Source organism: Manis javanica, chromosome 18, assembly GCF_040802235.1.
Source record: "Manis javanica isolate MJ-LG chromosome 18, MJ_LKY, whole genome shotgun sequence".
NCBI classification, from domain to species: domain Eukaryota; kingdom Metazoa; phylum Chordata; class Mammalia; order Pholidota; family Manidae; genus Manis; species Manis javanica.
The window spans coordinates 15,118,169-15,141,053 of record NC_133173.1 but is presented as its reverse complement, the minus strand read 5'-3'; the positions used below and the strand labels follow the sequence as shown (position 1 = coordinate 15,141,053).

Here is a 22,885-nt window from a genome sequence, read left to right as displayed (position 1 = left end):
ATATGTAGAAAGTACCCTTGAGGTATTAATTATCTTGATAACAATTATATATATGACCAGAACTATAGAAGAGTCAAATGGTATTTCTTCCCTAATTAACTCCATAGTTTAATATACTTTACATGGTATTAACATGGTGTGTGTTTGAGTATCTGACTTCATCACATTCAGTGTAGATCATTGCTGAGGGGTAAGAAATGGAATGGGCGAATTGCTTCAATATATGAGATCAGTCACTGGTGCTTGCTGATAATGGAAGCCACGAACCATCATTGTTACTATGAAAATATGCATGATTTATAGGTTACTTCTGCTATTGCCATGTGTGAACCTCTGAGGATCTTCTTTACATCGTGCCTGTTGAAACCCAGTAATGAAGATTAATAATCCAAGAGTTTTCTGGTCTGTTCTAGTTATTATGTTACTTTCTCTGAAAACTTGGGACCTTGATACAGATCATTTCTGGGCCAAAGGGGTTTTGTTATTGACAGTCAGATGATTTTCTTTTCAGCTTTGATAAAAGATTTTTTTTAAGATTTTAACTAAAATTTGAAGCCCTTAATTTTTAGTGTAATAATTATTTTTATGTTTTGTGTTTGTATTAATTTGTTAAATGGTTGATTTTTATTTTAAGGATTTCAGTAACTGAAAGCTTGGACTATAGTTGTTGGAGACAATTTCCGAGGGTGCAATTTGTCCTCTCATGTTGATGCCAGACATTTAATTGCAAATGACTAGTATTCTGTTTTGCAAATGGGCCTTGTTGGCAGTTTAACATGATCAAGCCAACTATTTTTATTTTAAGCATACTTCCTGGTGCCGTAACATACATCCTGCTATGATAGGAGTTCATAAATGTATGAATGAATGAACACAATAATTATAAAGTATTCATGTGAGTATTTGGCTCTAATATGTATTATTATTAGTACAATTTAATTATTATAACTGGTTTCTTTTAAGAGAAACTAATATTTGTCAGGTTTATTTCAAGAAAGTTATGAAGTATCTGTTTGAAAAGAGATGAGTGAATAGAAATCACCCTGTCCTATAAAACACTCTCAAAAAACACCAACAGTGAAACGAGTTGTGTGACATTTGAATCTAATTCCAAACCAGCCTAATGCAAAAGAGCTAAAAAAAAAAAAAAAAAAGGATTATTTTCTTCATTTAAGTTCTCAGTAGAAGCCAGTGAGAAAAACTTTATATTCAGCTTGGTATGTGGTATTTTGCTCATACCCCTTATGTCTTGCAAAGTGTTAGTTCAGTTTAGTTCAGTTGACCTGTCCGCAGTCTCCCACAGAGGGAGAGCAAATGCCTGCAGACACTCAAGGAGAATTCTTGCTTTTTTCAACCGTAGCCAAAGCTCAAGACTCTTAAGTAGCTAGAAAGCAGGGACCGTAGCTGCCTTGTTCCCTGTGATTTCCCTACTTTCAGGAGGAAGAACAGCAGCAGAAGGTACATATACCATAAAACATAACGGGAAAGAACATTATCAGATCCTTAACTAATATTTACTGAGGGTCTCCTATGAACCTGATAGTGTTTCTGGGGTGAGATCTGGGCTCATAGGGTATTTACAGCCTGGTGGAGACAAGGCACAAAGCTGCATATGTCAGTGTCCATAGATGTGCACACACTCTGACAAGGTGTATTACAGAAGTATTTTTGCTCTACTATTAAAGAATGGGGCTGCATATGAAGTGAGGCTCATGCTGTGATTTGGTTAGTATATGTAAAGACTCAAGGAAGAAAAAGATTGATTCAGGTTCATTTGAAAGTCAAAGCTTCCTAGAGGAAATGGGTGAGGCTTGGGTAAGGAGAGAGTACAGGTGGGGCATGTGGAGATTGGTATTGGGGTACAGAGAAGAGTAAAGTGGGATACACTGGGTGGGGATCACCTTTTAGAAGGGAGTTAGGAAATAGTCATAGAACTTTAGAGTTAATGCATCCAGCTTAAAGTAGCCATCAATTCTGGAGCAAGAAAGCAATTAGTGAGAGCTATGTTTTGAGATTCTTTGGTAGGAGCAAGCAGCGGGCAGCCTTACCTCAGGGACTGGAAAGGTAAAGGAAACAGCGCCCCAGGACTGGGATTTCAGCACCACTTGTAGTTGTACTGGGATGTTCTGGTCACAGTAAATGCCTTGGTGGCATAAAAGCAACTGATGAGGGGAAGTGTATTTGGTTCAAAACTTCCCCTCTGAGTGTCTGGAGATGACCCAGGAGTGACTGAGCCTGTGCAGCAGCCACAATCCCACATATGCTCATGATCCACAGCAAGCCTGGTCTGTGTTTGCAGGCCCCCACAGAGTCACCAGGTCTTTTGTCAGTAGGAAGGCAGAAGCATGAGTATCTTGTTCTTGAGAATGAGTCTTAGTTGACTGACATCACCAAACTTAGTCCAGCTCCACCCCGCTTTTTGAAAAATTGTACCCAGGAATTCACAAGCTGGAGAGGGGCCCATTCTTGGATGTCTCAGGTTAGCCAAGCAAATCTTCATTGTCAGATGGCTCATAGGATATGAGGCAGAAGGAGAACTGGAGAAAGAGGGAAAAGCTGGATAGGGACCTCCTGGAGGTCAGGGGACATTGTCTTCATCTGTATTGCAAGGACCTTATGCGATACGCATGCGGAATGAATGATGGCTGGGTGGATGAGGGCATTTTGTTTTTACATTATCCTGTCACATGTGCCATGGTACTGACAGCCCAGATATTTATTCAAACACTCCTCTCCTTCTTACCTCCTATTTCTTCCTTCCTATGTTAAGTGCTGCTACTACTCACATAAGTGCATTCAAAGCACATGGAATATTTACACCTAGCCCAGCACAGTGTTGGATAAAGGGAGCACAGATGTTGAAGCTACCAAGTTCTACCTTCACAGACTGGGACAGTCGTGGGATTGGTTGGTGGAGGGAATGAAAACTTTATCTGCTCACTTCTGTCTGCTTCCTGATGCCACACTATGTAGTCTTAGCTCCTTACTTTAAAACCACGGCTTATGCCTGCATGCATGTGGGGTATGAAACAGTGAATATTGGAGAGTCCATCTCCTCTGTGGTCTCAATTTGTACCTGTGTGGAACATATAAATATAACCACACTGCATACACATACATAGATCTCCCTCTGCACTCTGTACAATAGGTTTGTGAACACTTGCTAATCCATATGAGCGTGTGTCTGTAGCAGTTTTGGTGGTCAAGCAGAGAATGGGGTTTTAGGGAGAGAGGGCACTCATGTAGGAGTGTATGAGAACCACTAGTACTGGTGGTCTGCACTTCAATTTTCTTACTTTCTCACAAAATAGACTCTCAAATTATCTGCCAGGGAGCCTTGCCACACTGGCCAGGGAAAGAGTAGAACCTGGTGAGTGGAGGTTAAGGGAGATGCAGTTTAGGTCCTATAATCTATAATTCATTGTGAGCATTCATCTGGAGGACTACAAGCATGCCTTGTTTGATTGGATTTCCCTTTGTTGCATTTTGCAGATACTGCATTTTTTACAAATTGAAGGTTTGTGACAACCATGCGTGAAACACATCCATCAGTGCCATTTTTCCAACAGCATTTGCCCATTTCATGTCTCTGGGTCACATTTTGGTAATTCTCTCAATACTTTGACTTTTTCGATGTTATTATATTTGCATAGTGGTCTGTGATCAGTGAATATGACTCACTGAAAGCTCGTGATAGCGTTGTTTAGCAACAAAATATTTTTTAATTAAGATAATGTGCATTGTTTTTTTAGACATAACGCTATTGCACACTTTAATAGACTACGATATAGTGTAAGCACAACTTTTATATGCCCTGGGAAGCCAAAAAGTTCATTTGACTCACTTTAATGCAATATTTGCTTTATTGTGGGGGTCTGGAACTGAACCTGCAACATGGCTGAGGTACACCTGTATTTTGTGTCAATAAGGTATAGTCTTCAAATTCAGTCGGTGTAGGTGTTCGCCAAGGTGCCTGTGAAGACATGTGCTTGTTTCATTAGATCCCGCAGATCTTTTTTTTGACTTAACGTTTCTGTCTGTGAGCAAACCTTTGCATTTGGAAGTTCTATGGAAATGTAAGATGAAACGTTACAAGACACTAGAGTTTGTTGATACTAAAAGCTCAGAAAAATGGACTGGTTAGGTTGGGCAAACTGATATGGGACAAAACTGTTTTCATAAAGTTTCTTGGAAGAGATTCTCTCCTTGGAGGGAAGAGCAAGTTAATTTTTTCAAACTTAGATTTTCTTCTGTAGAAAATTAGGTTAAGGATTGGTTGAAAATGTAACAGGTGACTTAGCATCTCAGAAGTTGACCCACTTCCTTTTTCTCCATGTCTACACTCAGTGCAGCTGTGTGCACTTTGCTCCTGGCAGGCAGAGGTTTGGGCACAATGTCTAGTTCTCTGCCTCCTGCTGGGGCCCAGAGTCCATTTTCCTGTATCCTGCTTGCTCTGGTCTCCTCTTGTGAGTTCCTAAGTGGCCTTCCAGAATCTTGATTGGGTTTGCCTGGGGTCCACACTGCTCATATCTCCCTCCCTGTTATAGTCTGTGAAATATACTGAGTAGGTGTATTATACACCAGTTCACTTTAGCACCATTTAGTAACAAACTTGCTCTGTGTGCAAAAACTCATCAGTTTTGTAATGCACCCCCTATTGCTCGCCAAGAAACCTGTCCACTAACATCAAGCTTTATTGCCTACACTTAATTGTGGGAGGTGTGATGTGCATTTTTAAAATGCAATGAATTGTTAAGATTTTAATAAATGAATTAATATGTATTATTGACGATTCAAAATAAAAAACAGATTTAGTGTCTTACCTCACTCCTAAAGTTTTCTCATAAAATAAAACAGTTAAATGTTACCTAGAAGAAATGACACCCACATGTGCATCTTGCTCTATCATGCTTCCCTGGCTTTTTGCTTTTCTGTTAGTAATAAACTGATAAATTTACCAGGAGGCGCAAGTGAGAAAGAGATAAAGAAAGGGATTACCTTAGGAGTCCTTGAAAAAACCCTCTTTGTATTTATCTCTCTTCCTCAAGGACTCATGCTAGACACCCTAGGCTTACATGTAGCTATACAACTTCCCCAGGTCACAACTAGCAAACCTTCAGAATTGCTCACTTCCATCCCTCTAGCTGTTGTCTCTGTTGCATAGGGTGTGTAACAGGCTCATTTTTGTCCCTGAAGAAGAAGGAAGAACTATATACCTTGACAGTGACTCAAGAAATAAGCATATAATAATGGGATTCTGCTGATTAGAGAGGAGGCATTGAGCTTCCTATCGATACTTCAACATTTGATTTGAACATTGTATTTCATCAGGGGGTGGCATGTATTTAATTATACAAGTGACTAAAAGGCAAATGTGGCTCTGCAATACTCTTTTGGCTTTTTAATTCTGAGAAAGGGAATCCTGAATAGAATTCAAGAGTATTCTCTTTCCCAGGTATTGCTGGGGTGAAAATGTTCAAAGTTTGGATGCTAATTGTTTAACAAGTATTGAACAGCAAGGCACTACGTTAAGCTCCAGGGATATAAAGATGTCTTAGGCATATCCCAGGATTCCCAGTGTAGAGGGGAAGCAGATACAAAACCAGGTAAGTTATAATAATGGAGTAAGTGTTACAATATATGGGTGTAAACACAGAGCAGGGGAGGCTGGAAGATGGGGCTTGGCAGGGGAGGAAGACTTTCATCAAGCAGAGACGGCAGAGAGCAGTTAATGGGAGGGCGTGGAAGCCGCCTGTTCGTTTTGCCTGGAAAGTAGCGGGAAGGGGCGAGAGGAGTTTCTGGAAGGGCAGGTTGCGAGCAGGCTGTCTCCCCATGCTAGGGAATCCTGTAGGAAAAAGGGGGCTGGCAGAGCTTCATCAGCAGGGGAGAGAGATGTGATAAAGACAAAAATTTTAATTGGAAGATAACTAAGGTGGGCATTGTAGGAGGATGAAATGGACAGTCTGGAGTCAGGAAAATCAGGCAATTCTGCATAGGCTTCTGGCGAGAGATGATGAGGGTCTGACCCACAGCCTGCCACTCTGCTGAAAGTCCAGCCTTCCTGCCAGAGGAGTTTTAAAACTCACGAACCCCTTCATAGGAAAAAGACAATCTGAGAAGACAAGAAGAGACTAGGAAGAGATGAGTGAGCAAACGTCAATTGAAAGGGCCTTTACCAATCCTCTTTGAACTCAAGTCATTAGTGAAATTGGAGAAACTGGAGTTTCAAGAATTTGAAACTGGCATTTCCTCTTCTCTGCGTCTAGTCAGTTTTTAATTTGCTGTCATCTGTTAGCTGGCAGGAGCAGCAGGAAGTCTTCCAGCAGTGGGAGCCAGCAGGTGAGGAGGGCTTTGAGGCAGGCTTTCAGAGGGGGTGGCCCTGCCTGAACCGCCTGGGAGGCGGGGCTCGGCTCACCAGGGCTTCATGAATCGACTTGTTGAAGCTTTCTTACCTGTCAAAGCACCTTTGAGTAGTCCACGCCTGGAGTTGTTAAATCTGCAGGCAAGAGAAAGTGAAAATGGCCCCCAAATGTCTAACATCTCACGAAAACACTGTGAAATGTAGGGAGGCTTGCCTTTGAAATTGAAGTGCCTCACGTAGACAGAGACAAGCAAGGCTTATATCCTGCTACTAATAGGTTTGTGTCTCGTTGTCTGTGATGATTGCTCTTTGAGACTGAAGCAAACAAAACAAAACAAAACAAAGCGAATTACATCTGACAACTCTAAAAAGAAAAGATGGCTGGGCTATTTTATTTGGTTGTTATATGGCTCCAAAAAGCTTTTTTTTTTTTTTAACTGCTAGGAAAGAGACAGAGAAATTGCTTTTCTGTGGACTGATTTGCTGCTCCTTAGTTAATGAGCTTCATGGCCTGTTGGTGGTAGTGGTGGTGACTTAGGTAGCAAAGAGCCCTGCCAGTATTGGCCGGCTTCTGGTGCTACAGCTGTCAAGCCAGCTGAGGGGATGGTGCAGGGCTGTCAACAGTGTTTCACATTTCCCTCTGCTGCATAAACCCTTCCTTTTAATACCAACAGCAAGACCATCCCGTTTAGCAATTGACTAATGACTGCGTGTACCAAAATGCAACTGCGACGAGGCACTTCGTATATTGGTAATTCCGTGCCTGTCTGAACTCCACCTTTCTCCTTTCCAAGTATTGAAACAGGAAACAACATCTCATCAGGAAGAGCCAGAAGGTGCCATCCAGTAGCTTTGCCTCACGTCACTGATCGCACGCCGTCAGAAATCTTGACTTGCAACTTTAGAGGGCGGGTCTCTGAAAGAATTTCAGAGCTTACGCAGAGGTGAGGTGTGTTGCTCTCTGATGAGAACGAAGCTGGCTGGAACACTGGAAATCTGACTCTGACTGCTCTTCACAGTCAAGGGGCATCTCTTTTGGACTGAAGTTTCAGAAAGGTAGGCACCATTTGGTTGATATTTTAAATAGCTGAGAGCTTTCAAATCAAGTTGGCCTTGACTCTGGGCGTATCTGTGTGAGAGAGAGATAGAGGTAGAGATAAAGAGACAGAGAGAAATGATCAAAATGCTCATATTTGGCCTGATGTTCTGGGAGCAGTGCAGAAAAGAGGGGACTAAAGCCCTTTGCTGACTCTTGAGAATCCTTTTGGAGAATAAATGTGGAGTCCAAACTGCTGGCTTCTCACCCGTATCACTTGCTCTTTGGCAAGTTTAAACTGATTCACTGTAGGAACAGGAAGAATTGTTCAGAGAATGAAATCACATGAGGCTAAATGCTCAGTCAGCATACTTGGTTTATAAGGAAATCCTTGCCTCAAAGTGATTTGAAGACAGTGACCACGATTTCCACGTGGCATGGCAAAGGCCATTTTGGACCATTTCAGACCATTCAGTGGCAAACTTTTCTTAGTTGATTTGTCTTGAGGGAAATAGTCAATGTCATATGCAGAAGACATTAGCTGATTAGTTTTAAAACTGCCAGCCTGGTTTGGAGAAACAAAACAAAACTTAATTTTTTTCTAACCCAAGCACATGTTTTGTGAGGATGTTCTCTTAAGACTTTTATTTCCTAAAAAGCTTTACACAGGGCAAGAGAAAGAAACCTCTGGGACCCACCAGATAATGAATATAACCTTATCCATGAGGTATCAATTTATTCATGTAATATTCAAGTGCCTTGTCTACTATGAGTGAGGGTTCAGACTCAATAAACAGCACCTTTTCATTCCTCTGCCCTACAAATCTTAAGGGGTCTCCACCTAAAATTTCATCAGTGGAATTGCTAGACAAAGGGACAAATGATTTAAGGCAAAAATAAGAAAACAAGTATAGATTCACACAGGTAATAATTATATACTCTTCCTTTTAAAAATAATTCTGCCTTTTCTCAAAGAAACCAAATTAATTTATATAACTTTGAAGATAATTCTGGGTTATTAATAATCTATATTTATTGAGCCCTTGCTGTGCACATATGCATTTCCTGTTTAATGCAATGAGATAGGACTCCTATTATGTAGTGTTCAGATGAGGAAATTTAGGCTTCGTGAGATTCTCAGTGGCACAGCAGGAAAGTGAGCAGGCAGAGTTCTGCTGCCTTTCAGCACACAGAGAAATCTATGACCGCAGCCTTCCGCATTACTGTCCTGTTCCATCAGCCTGTTCATAGAGTGCTCATTGTGAGGAGGGGGTTCTGAACCCATGATAACATGCAAATATGCTAACTTCGTATCTTTTAGTAAAAGACCAAACGTCAGTCTACAATTTGCATGTACTGTTGGGGTGAAGGCACAGTGTGTCGGACAGAACATGGGCTAGAAAGGCAGAAAGATCTAGATTTGAATCCCTGCTTCCTGCTTACTAATTATGTGACCTAGGCAAGTCAGTGACATTCTTCAAACCTCGATTTCCTTCCTTACATGCTTTTTACTATAATGTCCATCACACAGGGCTGTTTGTCATAAGAACTAGAAGGCCAGGTGTGCAAAGTGCCTTCTGCATGATGACACATGGTTGGCTTTTGATACGTAAGTTCACTTGGTAAATAGTATTCATTTCTCCAATTATTTGGTGATGCTTCTGGGTGCTAGATCCTATTCTAGGCACAGGGCTGTATTCAGTGAACAGGGGAGACAAGACCCCATCCTCTCTGAACTGACTGGTGTCTGTTTATTATATCACAGTGTAACTGTGGTTATTGAGATCCTTCATGGTAGAGTGATCCAGCTTTGCTATATAGCCTCTGAAGCAAGGTAGTGAATATCCTCTGCTGAGTCCCTCAAAAGCATAGTGGAATTAGGTAAAAAGCAAGAACATCGGAGACTTGTTTTTCAAAAGTCAGTTTGTTGTGCTAAGCACTGGAGACTTAAAGGACAGGAAAGATATGTTTTTATATGCACATTCCTATACACACACACACAGGTCATCTGAATTTTTTCCTCGGTCCCCAAAACCATAGCAGAAGCACTGCTGGCAGGGTACGCATGGGAGGAGGATCTGGCAAGGAGCTCATGGAACAGAGTGTAGCCTGACAACCACTCATTTACCTTGGGCCCAGGCCATCTACACAGCAGCCATGTGTAGGGGTTGCCAAGGCCTGAGTTGTGAATTTAGGGATGTACTACAAAGATTGAACTGGAGATAACACACCTTTATAAAATGGATTTGAGACAAGAATGATTGACTTACTCCTGGAGAAAAGCCTGGACTCAAGTTCACCAGGTGGCATTAAGAATGATGTCTCAGTAATCCATCCCTAACTCTGATTCGTGACAGCCTGCAGATGACCGCAGAGAGGTAGGAGAGGAACACAGGGAAGCCCTCTCTGGAATAAAATCAATTGTATTCTTCCTTTTCTTGGAAACTACGGCACACCTGATTCACTGTCCTTATGAGTCTTCCACTGCTTGTTTTATTAGTTGGTGTTCTTAGTGAAGTTTTTTTTATTTAGTTGGTGGACCCAGAATGATTGAAGAAATCTTTGTGTCAGCTCTAGACAGATGAGACAATTGTCACTGTGAAAGAAGGCATTCTAAAGTAGCAGGATTTATTTTCCCAAGCCCTATGCAGAAATCAATCTCCTCTTTCTATGGGTCAAGCTATATATATTGCCTTAAGATTGTGTCTTGTACAGGGGTTTTAAAAGATGAAACATAAAACTAAGCTAAAAGCCTAATTAAAATCAATTAGGGCTTAGGTATAAAAATCTCAGATGGCAAGTGAACAGAGATATTAAGAATCTTCAGCCTTGTACAACACTGTAACAGCCAAGATTCTCCACAGGGCTTTCTGTGGCTGGTGGACAGGTGTTTAACTGTAAATGAACTTCAGCAATCACTATATTCTTTAAACAGTTTTTTTCAACTTTCATTATTATCATCCCTTAAGATCTGAGGAAACCCATTAACAGATAGATGGTAGCTCTAGTGGCAAGGGAATTTGTCTTGTGTGACCATGACACAAATTTAATTTTTCTCAAGTGTGAGAATTTAAAATTTCTCAGGCTGTGAGTGTCTACCTGCTGCTCAAATATAAAGGTTTTGGTTTGTTTTAATAATTATTTCTTCTTTATTTTTTTGCCTACCTGGTAACTGGCAAGTCTGTGGGGAGGGTTTGTGCTGTGTTCTTAATGAGAGTAAACTAAATAGACCAGAGGCTTAATGCACAGCTGGTGTTTGGTTACTGAAGTTCCAATTCAATGGAAAGTTTCCTTTTTATTATTTTCTGAATTACATCTTCAGGAAATACCAGGAAACTAAGATATTTAACCAAAATTTCCAAATCTCCCTGCTCAGGATTGGTACATACACACACACACATTCATGAGCACATGCACAGTATAAAAACAAAACCAAAAGATTTGTGCATATGTTTGTATGTGTGTGTGTGTGTGTGTGTGTGTGTGTGTGCGCGTGTGTGTGCAACCAGGGTTTATTTCTTCTCCTGTCATGGATTGCACTGTCTTCTTCCATCTTTTAGCTGTGTCTTCCGAATCATGAGACTAGAGAAGGGAGACCCGGAAGGAGTTCTCTAGCTTATGTTTTAATTGAGACATAATGACATATAACATTATATTAATTTCAGGTGTACAACCTAATGATTCACTATTTGTATATATTACAAAATGATCACCAATACATTTCCCACTAATGGGAAAACTGCAAAATTCACAGCTACAGTATATATTTAGGTTAGTTGAAGAGATAAAATATTACATTAAGGGGCTTGAAATAATTTTTATTTACCATATCCATGTTCTAAAATGAAGTACTTAGTGAGGAAAAGTCATATGCCATAATCTGTTTATTCTCTACAGAGTACTTGTGTGCAAGAGCAGAGCTGAAATTATTTTGGTTCCTTTCCCATACATATTTTAGCAGATAACCAATAAATAGTTGTTGATTAGATTGATCCTGACGCAAGTTGAATAATAAAGTAATCATTTCAAGATTGAAGCAAAAATTTTGCAAGCATTTTCTCCCATAATGAAGAATACTTGACATCATTTAGTAACTAAATTGGCTTCAACTTCTTCCCCTCAAACTTTGTTTTCTTGTTTGACATCCAGTTAAGACTTTAAAAACATAAAATACCCTGATGCTGAACAAATCTCAAATTGTGCAGAATAGCAATTTTCATTTGCAATGTTCACCTCCAGGCTCATTAGCATATTCCACTTCGGGTCAAACATGCAAGGTGTCCTAATGAATTCCTCCTGTTCCGTTAGCTGTAACTGGTTTTCCCTGACTTGTTCCCAGTGGACATTAATGTTATGTGGATTTGTTACCTATAACCAGTTGTGTAAGAGTAAGACTTTGAGCATTTCTAGATGATGATTGTAAAAGGACATACAAGTTTGATTTTCTGAACTAATTGTTTTACAGATTATGCTCTTGCAGTGGTTTTCAATTTTTTTTGACTGTCAATGATGATAAGAAATACTTTTTAAATCTTGACTTAGGACATACACATATACACACCCATTAATTGAAGGAAAAGTGTTACAGAACAAAACATGATTACATATTGATGTTTTCTTGACCACTCCATTCCACTCCACTCTGTACAATTTCTGGCCATGACCTACTAATTAGTTTTGTGAACCACCGGCAGTGGTTCTCAAAACTAGCTGAAAATAAGAATCAACTAAGGAACTTTAAAAAAAGTACTGAGGCCAAAGGCTCAGTAAACCAGTACAATTACATAGAGATGCTAAAAATAAACCTGCACATTGTTTGGACCCTTGATTTACAACAATGTTAATACTTTAAGGAAAGGCTGTGCATTTAAATATCCATATGGAAAAAAATACATCTTGATTCTAATCTCAGTTTCTAAATGTTAATCTAGATGTGACAGTTTAAACAATGCAACTTCTAGATCTATCTTATATTGAGTCCCTGAAATGTGGCTGGTCCAAAAGAGAGAGGTTCTAAGTGTAAGACACATGCCAGATTTCAAAGACTTATTGTAGAGAAAGAATTCAAAATACCTCATTAATAATTTGTATGTTGATTATATGTTGATAATATTTTAGATATTTTAGGATTTTTATTAAAATTAATTTCACTATTTCTTTTTACTTTTTAATATGTGGCTACTAGAAATTTTTCAATCACATATTTGGCTTCCACTATTTTTCTATGTGAGAGCCACTTTAGATGACAAGTAGAACAGATTAATGATCTTGGGGTAGGCAGCAATTTCTTCAACAAAACACACAAAGTACTAATATAGTGAAAAAATCTATAAATTGGACTATATTAAAACTAAGAATTTCTTTCCATCAGAGCTTACCATTAAAAGAGTAAGGGACAAGCTGCAGCAGGGAGGAGAATGTGGCCATACATGTAACCACAAAGTCATGTCCAGAGACAATAAACAAACTTGTGTGAAAAGATAGACCAACACAATAGAAAAATGGGCAGGAGATTTAAACAGATACTTCACCAACGAGCTTACCTGAATGGACAAGAAATGTGAAAGGTGCTCAACTGTGTTAGTAATCAGGGGAATGCAAACTGGAACCACAGTGAAGTGCCACCACAGTGTCCCACCAGAGAGGCTGAAATTTAAAAGACAGACAGACAATAGAAGTATTAGCGAGCTTATAAAGCAGCTGGAGCTCTCACATACTGATGCAGGTGTGTAAACTGGCATAACAGCTTTAGAAAACTATTTAATAATATCTCTTAAACCAGAGTTTAATGCTTATGGCCTAGCATTTCCACTCCTAAGTATATGCCCTACAGAAATGCATACACATGCCTATCAAAAGATATGTTCAAGAATGTTTACAGACAACAGCATTATTTGTGATAGCCCCAAATTTGAAACAACCCAAATTACCATCAAAAGTCGAATAGAAAAATAGCTTGTGATACAATCATGCCATGGAATACTAAATACCAATGAAAATGAGTCAGTTACTCACTGTTATGTGTGTCAGCCTGAATGCATCTCAGTCATAAATGTGGGGGGAGAAAATCAGATGCAATGGAATGAATTCAGTTTGATTTCATTTCTGTAGAGTTCAAAAGCAGGCGACATTAATCCATGGTGTTAGAAGTTGGGATTGCATAGGCAGGGAAGGTAGGGCAGTGACTGGGAGGGGACACAAAGGGAGGATCTGGGTGCTGATGACACTTTCTTTCCTGGTCTGGCTGCTGGTTATATATCAAGAGTGTTCCCTTTTATGATTTGTCACTTGACTATCTGTATGTTGTGCTTCAACAAATATGTTTGTTAAGTAACAACAGTACTGATGCTAGGATGGCACCTTCAGACATCTGGATTTAATTGGTTTGACTATGGGGAGAGCATGGCTTAAATATCTCTCCCAGGTAATTCCCATGTAGAACCAGGGTTGAGAAGCAGCACACAGATGGGTCACAACTGACCCTTTGAAAACTGCTCTGTAGTGTAACCATAATCATTCTACTAGGCTAAGCTCAGCTCTTATTATCTTTACTCAAGTTGCACTAACTTTGAAGACATAATTCACATTGATAAATCTTAGAGATGTAAGAAGTCACAAAGGTAAATGCCTTAGAAAGCCAGGCAGGTGACTGATATTAGCAGTGGGCTGGTTAGTAAGCTTATAAATCACTTAAGGCCTGCAGCTCCTGTGATTGCTACCAGATCTTATGTTTTCCATGAAAAATTTTCACGTGAAAATTTCAAGATTTTTATGTGAAAATTCCTGAATTTTAGATGTAGGCTCAAATTTTTTTAAAAGTGCTGTACAGTCAAACAAAACTGGTTGGTAGGCCCAATTCAGCCAGCACCAAATTCTACGATCAGTTTATAACTCTGACTTAAAAGTTTTAGAGCTAGAAGGAAACTTACGGGTATAATTGCATAATCTATTTTTTCCCTTTTCTGCTTCTATGCATACACACATACACACACACACAGTAATTGAAATCCTTGGTGAAAAGCTATCATATACACTCAAGGTAGCTACCATTATTTACAATTTATTTTATTTTACTTCTGTTGTGTTTTCTTAGCTGTGGTCTTAGAAAATTATATCTGTGACTCAAAAGTTTATTATATGGTTTTGTTTTCATGGTCTGGGGAGGAGAGGTGTTTGGGCAAGGCAAGTACCATGTGATTCTCTATGAAATACTGTAGATTCAGATTCTGTTTTATTAGAAAGGGGTGGTATTGAGAGGAAGTTTCAGTTGGTAGCACCAGGTGATAAGAAGCTTCACCATCTTCCATGGTATTTGCCATCTATGCTTGGTCCCCCTACTTCCATTCTGCCAACGCTTGCCCTCTAATCAGAAGGTAGGAAGGAAGAGTTGGATCTGGGTATCCTGCAGGTTTCTATCTTCCAATCTCTGATCAGTGAGAGATTAACTTTGAAAATCACATTTCTTCACTCATCAGAAATGACAATCAAAAATGGTCACTCATACAGTGAAACTATTTGCAGAGCATGTTCACAGATACTGAGTTGATTAAAGGCAAGATTGAGCAGTGTAAAAAGCAGTAGCATTTTCAAAAATACATCAAAAAGATCACCCATCATAATCAACTAGGATTTATTCCACAGATGCAAGGATGGTACAATATTCGAAAATACATCAACATCATACACCACATCGAGAAAACAAGGATAAAAACCACATGATCATTTCAAGAGATGCTGAAAAAGCATTCAACAAAGTTCAACATCCATTCATGATAAAAACTTTCAACAAAATGGGTATAGAGAGCAAGTACCTCAACATAATAAAAGCCACATACGACAAACCCACAGCCAACATCATACTTAACAGTGAAAAGCTAAAAGCTTTTCCTGTAAGATTGAGAACAAGAAAAGGATGCCCACTCTCCCCACTTTTATTCAACATAGTACTGGACATCCTAGCACGCAATCAGACAATGCAAATAAATAAAAGGCATCCAGATTGGTAAGGGAGAAGTTAAACTGACACTGTTTGCAGATGACATGAAGTTGTACATAAAAAACCCTAAAGCATACACCCCAAAACTACTAGAACTAAAAACTGAATTCAGCAAAATTGCAGGATACAAAATTAATACCCAGAAATCTGTGGGATACCTATATACTAATGATGAACTAGCAGAAAGAGAAATCAGGAAAACTACTCCATTTACAATTGCATCAAAAAGAATAAAATACCTATGAATAAGCCTAAACAAGGAGGTGAAAGATCTATACCCTGAAAACTACAAGGCATTCATGAGAGAAATTAAAGATACCAGTAAATGGAAATACATCCCATGCTCATGGATAAGAATTATATTGTCAAAATGGCCATCCTGCCAAAGCAATCTACAGATTCAGTGTAATCCCTATCAAAATTCAAACAGCATTCTTCACCAAACTAGAACAAATAGTTCTAAAATTCATATGGAACTAGAAAAGACCCAGAATAGCCATAACAATCCTGAGGAGAAAGAATAAAACTGGGGGGATTATGCTTCCCAACTTCAAGCTCTACTACAAAGCCACAGTAATCAAAACAATTTGGTACTGGCACAAGAACATACCCATAGACCAATGGAGCAGAATAGAGAGCCATGATATAAACCCAAACATATATGGCCAATTAATATATGATAAGGGAGCCATGGATATACAACAGGGAAAGGCAGCCTCTTCAACAACTGGTGTTGGCAAAACTGGACAGCTGCATGTAAGAATGAAACTGGATTATTGTCTAACACCATGCACAAAAGTAAACTCAAAATGGATCAAAGACCGGAATGTAACTCATGAAACCATAAAACTCATAGAAGAAAACATAGGCAAAAATCTCTTGAATATAAACATGAGCAATTTTTTCCTGAGCACATCTCCTTGGGCAAGGGAAACAAAAGCAAAAATGAAAAAATGGGACTACATCAAACTAAAAGCTTCAGTACAGCAAAGGATAGCATCAGCAGAACAAAAAGTCATCCTACAGTATGGGAGAATATATTTGTAAACAACATATCCATTAAGGGGTTAACTTCAAAGATATATAAAGAACTCATATACCCAACACCCTAAAGCAAATAACCCAATTAAAAAATAGGCAGAAGATCTGTACAGACACTTCTCCAAAGAAGAAATTCAGATGGCCAACAGGCACATGAAAAGATGCTCTACATTGCTAATTATCAGGGAAATGCAAATTAAAACCACAATGAGATATCACCTCACACCAGTTAGGATGACCAACATCCAAAAGACAAAAAACAACAAATGCTGGCGAGGATGCAGAGAAAGGGGAACCCTTCTACCCTGTTAGTGGGAATGTAGATTAGTTCAACCATTGTGGAAAGCAATATGGAGGTTCCTCAAAAAACTAAAAATAGAAATAACCAGTTGACCCAGAAATTCCACTCCTAGGAATCTCAGATTCAAAAAGACAGATGCACCCCTATGTTTATCGCAGCACTATTTACAATAGCCAAGATATGGAAGCAACTTAAGTGTCCATCAGTAGATGAATGAATAAAGAAGATGTGGCACATATACACAATGGAATATTATTCAGCCATAAAAAGAAAATAAATCCTACCATTTGCAACAACATGGATGGAGCTAGAGGGTATTATGCTCAGTGAAATAAGCCAGGTGGAGAAAGACAAGCACCAAATGATTTTACTCAACTGTCAAATATAAGAACAAAGCAAAAACTGAAGGAATAAAACAGCAGCAGACTCAGACTCCAAGAAGGAACTAGTGCTGACCAAAAGGGAGGGGTCAGGGATGGCAGGTGAGGAGGGAGGGAGAACGGGAATAAGGGGTATTACGATTAGCACACATAATGTAGAAGGGGCACGGGGAAGGCAGTACAGCACAGAGAAGACAAGTAGTGACTCTACAGCATCTTACTATGCTGATGGACAGTGACTGCAATGGGGTGTGTGGGGGACTTGATAATATGGGTGAATGTAACAACCACAATCTTGCTCATGTGAAACCTTCATAAGACTGTATATCAAAGATACCTTAATTTAAAAAAAGTAACTCAAAACAACAACAAAAACGTATATTTACCCTCAGTGCCTAAACTTGATTTAGGCTCTGTGTCACCTTGAGCAAGTTGCCTTCTCTCTCTAAACTTCATTTTTCACCTGTGCATTGGGGTAATGATTATTATTGTTGTGAGGATTCAATGAGCAAATGCTTATAGGAGACACTTTGTAAATTGTGGTATGTTTTACAGTTGTTAGTTATAATTTTAATCATCATTTAATTTCTATAACAGTCTATGAGAACGTGGTGTTATTCCCAATTTCCAGCTACAAAACCAGGTAGCCATGCCACTGGGCATTTGAATCACATCTCTTACACTTCCCCTGCACATCCTTGTTTGTCCAGGCCTCCCCCCACCTCCCCATCTCCCAGCATAACCAATTCCTAATGGGCCAACAGGGAACTCAGGAGGGGTTCATGAGCAAGGCACACCTCCCCACACATCCTTTTAGCCTATACTTTTCTACACCTTCTTACCAAAATTTTTTGCTAAATACAAACCCCATGGTTCACAAATGAACTTCCCCTGCCTCTTTCTGGTGAGGTGAGAGGAAAGCTGAAGCAGTAGCCTGCTGGGGAGGAGACGTGGGGCAAGCCAAAGCATGTAGCTCCTTCCTACTAACAAAGAGGATGCTTTGTCTGAGCAATCCTTAAGCTGGACAGTCAGGAATTACATGAGGATTTCTGTCTTGGTCATGATGCTAGGCCCTCTGGTGGTACACAACCTGAACAGATCCTTGGCTTCCAGAATCCCTGAGACTTCTAGAATTGCAGTTGTGCCCTGAGGCCCACACCTAAAATTAGGACCCAAGGCAAGAGTTTATGTGGAGTGTTTGGCCCTCGGCCTGGCCCTATCCCTTTTCCCAGCCCCAGATCAGCTTGGCTAGAAGCCTGGTGCACATGTGTGCAGACACCCCAGTCTGTGTGTCCACATATGGGTCCCCTTCTCCTCTCCCCAACAGTTTCCTTTTGGCCATCTCCAGGCCTCAGGGACATCATGCTCTCACTTTTACAAGGACAGACCTGTAGAAGGCCCGTGCAGGCCTTGGAAGTGGGCTTAGAGTTATTTGGGCAGGGAATTCTAGGGTCATAAGCACCCTTAGCAAGTCTAGAATGGGGCATGGTGTGAGGGTAGGCACGTCTCCCGGGACCTCTGCACTCCTCACCCCGTGAGAGCTGGATGCCAGAGGAGGACCTGAGTGGATTAAGTAAAACAAGGCCAGATGAAGGGTGAGGCTGCTCCTGGGCATCAAGCTCAGGGCCCTTGGCACATAGTTGGCACTTAGTGGTGTCACTGACTAATGCTGTCAGGGTGACAAAGGCTGGGAAGTTGCAGAATTGCTGGGGCATGTGTGAATGTGAATGCTGTTATACCACCCTGCCCATAAACATCCACCTAACAGCATGGCCAGGGGTGCAAACACTTAAGATTTCATAAGGCGGCAGCTGAGTAACTTTCCCAACCTCCTAAACTCATAGGAAGAAAAATTGACTGAGAAACAGCTCTGCTTGGCAGAAAAGAGAAGCAATCTGGGGTTCTGCCTCCCTGTGAACAGCAGGACTTCACTGAGGCTCAAACAGGGGTCCCTTGGTTCTTCTTCAGAGAGTCCAGGTCGGCTTAGAATAGTGTCTCTCTTGAGCGTATTTTGGACAGTACTTACACTCGGGTTATTTGGAACTCAATATTATATGATCCTTCTGTTCATTTTCTTCAGAACATTCCTCATCCCTCTCCTTAAGACATTTACATTTAACTTGCACTAACATGAGGGGTGCAGAGGAAGTCTGAACCCCCTCATAGAGCACATGGAGCCAGCAATCTGCCCTGGGGGTCAACTCCATGGCACCCTGACCACTTTCTGTTCTCCAGATCCACACATGGCCCTGCTTCACAAAATGTAGACTTGTTATTCACAGCAGCACTTCTGCCAGCTGTACTTTTTGGCAGGAAAAGTTTTGAGGAAATCTCCAATAAGTCTTAGGTTAAAGAAAAAGCAGTTTTAAGTAGGAGACTTAGGACCCATAGACCCTAGATCAGGGTCAATAGAGGAGTAGCCAGAAGTCAGACTGGCACATGTTCCACCTATTCTCCCCAGGAAAAAGGCATTAACACTGTGCCAGGTGTGGTATTGCCCCAGGAAACCCCTACATGTCAGCACAGTGTTTTCTTTCATTCTTAGCAGCTGATTGGCACTAATAGGCAAAAATCAGAGAGACTGAAATGAAAATTATAGAAATATGTTTTGGAAAGAAAGTTAAGGGTACCCCTTTGGGGAAAAAATGTTTATTTGAAAACCCTGGACACCCAGGGAAACTTATTTTTAAATAATGTGTTACATTTTCATACAATTTACCTGGAATGTATATAGTCCTGGAATTTTTTTTTTCTCCCAGACACTTTTGCGGAAAATTCTCTTTCCATTTAAAGCCATAGATTTAATGATTAATTTTAAAAAGATAATGAAAAAAATGAAGTATTTTCTCTGTGTTCCAGACTTTGCAGATCCCGTGGTATGTCTCTCTCTCTGTCTCTGTTTCTCCCCCATCTACTTAAAATCTGGGTGTTATACATGTTATTTTTCTTTAAGAGGCTTCTTACATTAGGTAGAGTCTGGATGGAATGACTAGTTCTTTTCAGTTTTGAGTTCTTAGGAGTTACTTTCTAACTAGCAAGGGCTGGTGGCCCCTGGCAGAGGGAGCCGCTGCCCCGGCTGAGCAAAGAGGTGGCCCATCCCTATTCGCTCAAGGGAGAAAACAACAGCTATTGAGGCAGGGCCCAATCTCCCAGCCCTGTGGTTTCACCAGGGGAAGTTTCACCTTTTATTGATCTAACTTTTTTTTATGATTTCCGTGTCTAAGAAGAAAGGCATGGAGAATGCGCCCTGGAGATCTTTCCCTGCTCGCCTCAGGCCTCCCTGCCTTCTGCTGCAGGTCCTCGCACACGCTGCACCCCACCCTCATCTAAGGATTCCTACAACCTTGGTCATCTTGTTCATTTCTAAGGAGTGCTTTGTTCTATGGGGACAGCAGGCTGTCCAACAGGAAATCCTGCCTTTAAACATGATGTAAGCATATATTCTTAAAATATTAAAATTTGGGGCTTGTGTGCCTAAGTAACCCCAAGTCCTTCCCTAAAAATAACTTGGCCTCCTCTTCACCTGTGAATGAGATGTGTGCTCCAAATTCCTTCTGCTCAAGATGTGGTCCCACACCTGTCTTAGGTCTTACTCATTTTCATAAAACTATTCCTTTGGTGGCACTGCCCAAGGCAGGTTCTGTGATGTCAGAAATCCTGCTGTCACTGAGGAAATGAGTTACCCAGTCCAGTGACATCCCTCAGAAAAGCTACTCCCGCACCAGCCCTTGGTCTAGGTAACCTGGACGCCGATCAGATTACCGTCGGAAATTGGTGAGTGATGGCTGTCACTTGTAAGCCCAGGGTGCCCTTGGTGAGGAAATGTAAGTAGTGACCTCAGTACGAGCAGCTGCAGCTTATCGGGCCCTCACTATACACCAGGCATGACACAAAGTGCTTTAGACACCTGACCCAGTTTGTCCTGACCCAGACTTTACAAAAAATAAAAATTGTTATACCTAGTTTACAGATGAAGAATTCAAGGCTTAGAAGTTAAAGTTACTGGCTCTACCTGGGCCATGAAGCTGGAAAAGGGTGAAGATGGCCGTTGAGGTTCCCAGACCTCTATTCTTGATAAGCCAGTAGGCCTTGGGTTCTGGTCCTGGAATTCTACCCCAGTATGTTGTCGGGGGTGTTCCGGCATCTTTTTTTTTTAACACATCTTCCCAATTTTATTCTCCATTTACCGTAATCATTTTTGTTGGAATCATTGCTTTTTTTTTTTCTTTTTCTATTTAAAATTGACAACCAAGATTCACTAGCAAACCTCTTTAGGGCAGTTACCACCCCAGTTTGTGCCCCTTTTCTTCTCCGTAGGCCAAACGTTTCCCAGGCCAATTTCTGCAGCTCTGAATGGTCCACTGGATTTCATTCTTCTCTCGGCTTTTGAACACTGGCACATTTCTGTGATCTTCTGTTTCTGACACTCCCCACTTCATTCGGGGCTTTTGTTCTGGGAATATTCTTTTATATTAGAGGGTGAGAGTTTGTATTGCCTTCTTAGGTGGTACATGGGGAATTGTAAATATATGCACAAACACACCACTAGCCAAGACGAAGTTGTCTTAGGGGATGAAGGGCTGAATTCTCAAATGCCCAGGGTCCCATCTCTCCAGTCTGATTCTTTTTTGGCTCATCTGCAGGCCAAGAGTGGCTTAAAGGGTGTGCAGAACTTTGTGATGTACAAGGTTTTATTTTATTTATTTATTTTATTTATAGCAAATATTTTTATTTCAGAAAGTATGTACGAAAGCATCCTAAGATCTTACAGAGGATTCTGGACACACAAACCTACAGAACAGACAAATAAATATGCAAACTGCCCCACCTTATAGGGTTAAAACTGAATGTTGGACACATGAGGGTGAGAGGGTGTCCTTTAGTACATGAGTCTCCCCGAAGTCATGTAAATATAGAATACTTTATAGTAGCTCAGCATTAAATACTAGTCACCAGCTTTTCATAACTTTTGTCCTGTGGACTGATACTTCTGTATATCCGGCCCACAGACCACCCCACCCCCAGCTGGCCCTGTCTATGTCCCCAAGTCAGTGTACAGACATCCCTACGTGGTGGAGGCCTCACAGCATTGAACCTGTGCCCAGGGGAGCAGGAAGGGCAGGGAAGGGAGCCGGGCGTTTCTGCCCCAGGGGAGTCTGATCATTGGGAAGGCCAGAACTACATTAACACTGTACAATACAGCCTCTGGGGACCTGTCCCCACGTTTTCTGCATAGCACAGCTTGTGCGCATTATGTAAGCTCCCCTTACTGAAAGAAGGATATGAAACCTGTTACCGGTTCCCAGCAGTGAGACATGGAGATCTTGGGGGCTAGGTGGCTGTGGAGGAGTAGGTGGGTGTCCCATTATTCTTTGGGGAGTCTTTTGCACTTAATATTTAATTTTACTGTTTAAACCAGGTTGACATCAGAATCTTACCCATCTCCAACGAGGTTAAGGTAATAATGAAAATAATAACATAATATTACTACCTAATGTCAATCCAGCATCTTACTGTGTTCAGGTATTTCTAATCACTCTTAATCCACAGTAGGTCTTTGTGGTTTTGTGGTAGGTTCACTTGACAGGTGAGCAAACAAAGATTCAGAAAGACTGAGTTGCCCAAGACCACAGAGCTTTCAGGGTGACGGGGTTGGCACTCAAACCCGGGCCTTCTGACTCTCTCGAGCTAGCTGCAGTTCTAAAGTTTTTTGGCTGATTTGCAAGACAGTGAGCTACTTGAGATGGTGTGTAAAACACTGTAATTTTTT

The 22,885-nt window shown here is 40.7% G+C and overlaps 1 protein-coding gene across 3 annotated transcripts in view; it reads left to right on the top strand.

The window, feature by feature from the left end:
- CERS3 (ceramide synthase 3) overlaps window positions 1-22,885 on the top strand; it is a 116,776-nt gene that overhangs the window by 1,142 nt on the left and 92,749 nt on the right. Inside the window, exon 1 of one of the 3 annotated variants that reach the window (XM_073227018.1) lies at window positions 7,156-7,417. The exons of 1 other annotated variant lie outside the window; for it this stretch is intronic. The gene's annotated coding sequence lies outside the window, so the exon portion shown is untranslated. Of the gene's footprint in view, window positions 1-7,155; window positions 7,418-22,885 lie in introns of those variants that run through there. One more of the 3 variants, XM_073227015.1, reaches the window with a different exon arrangement.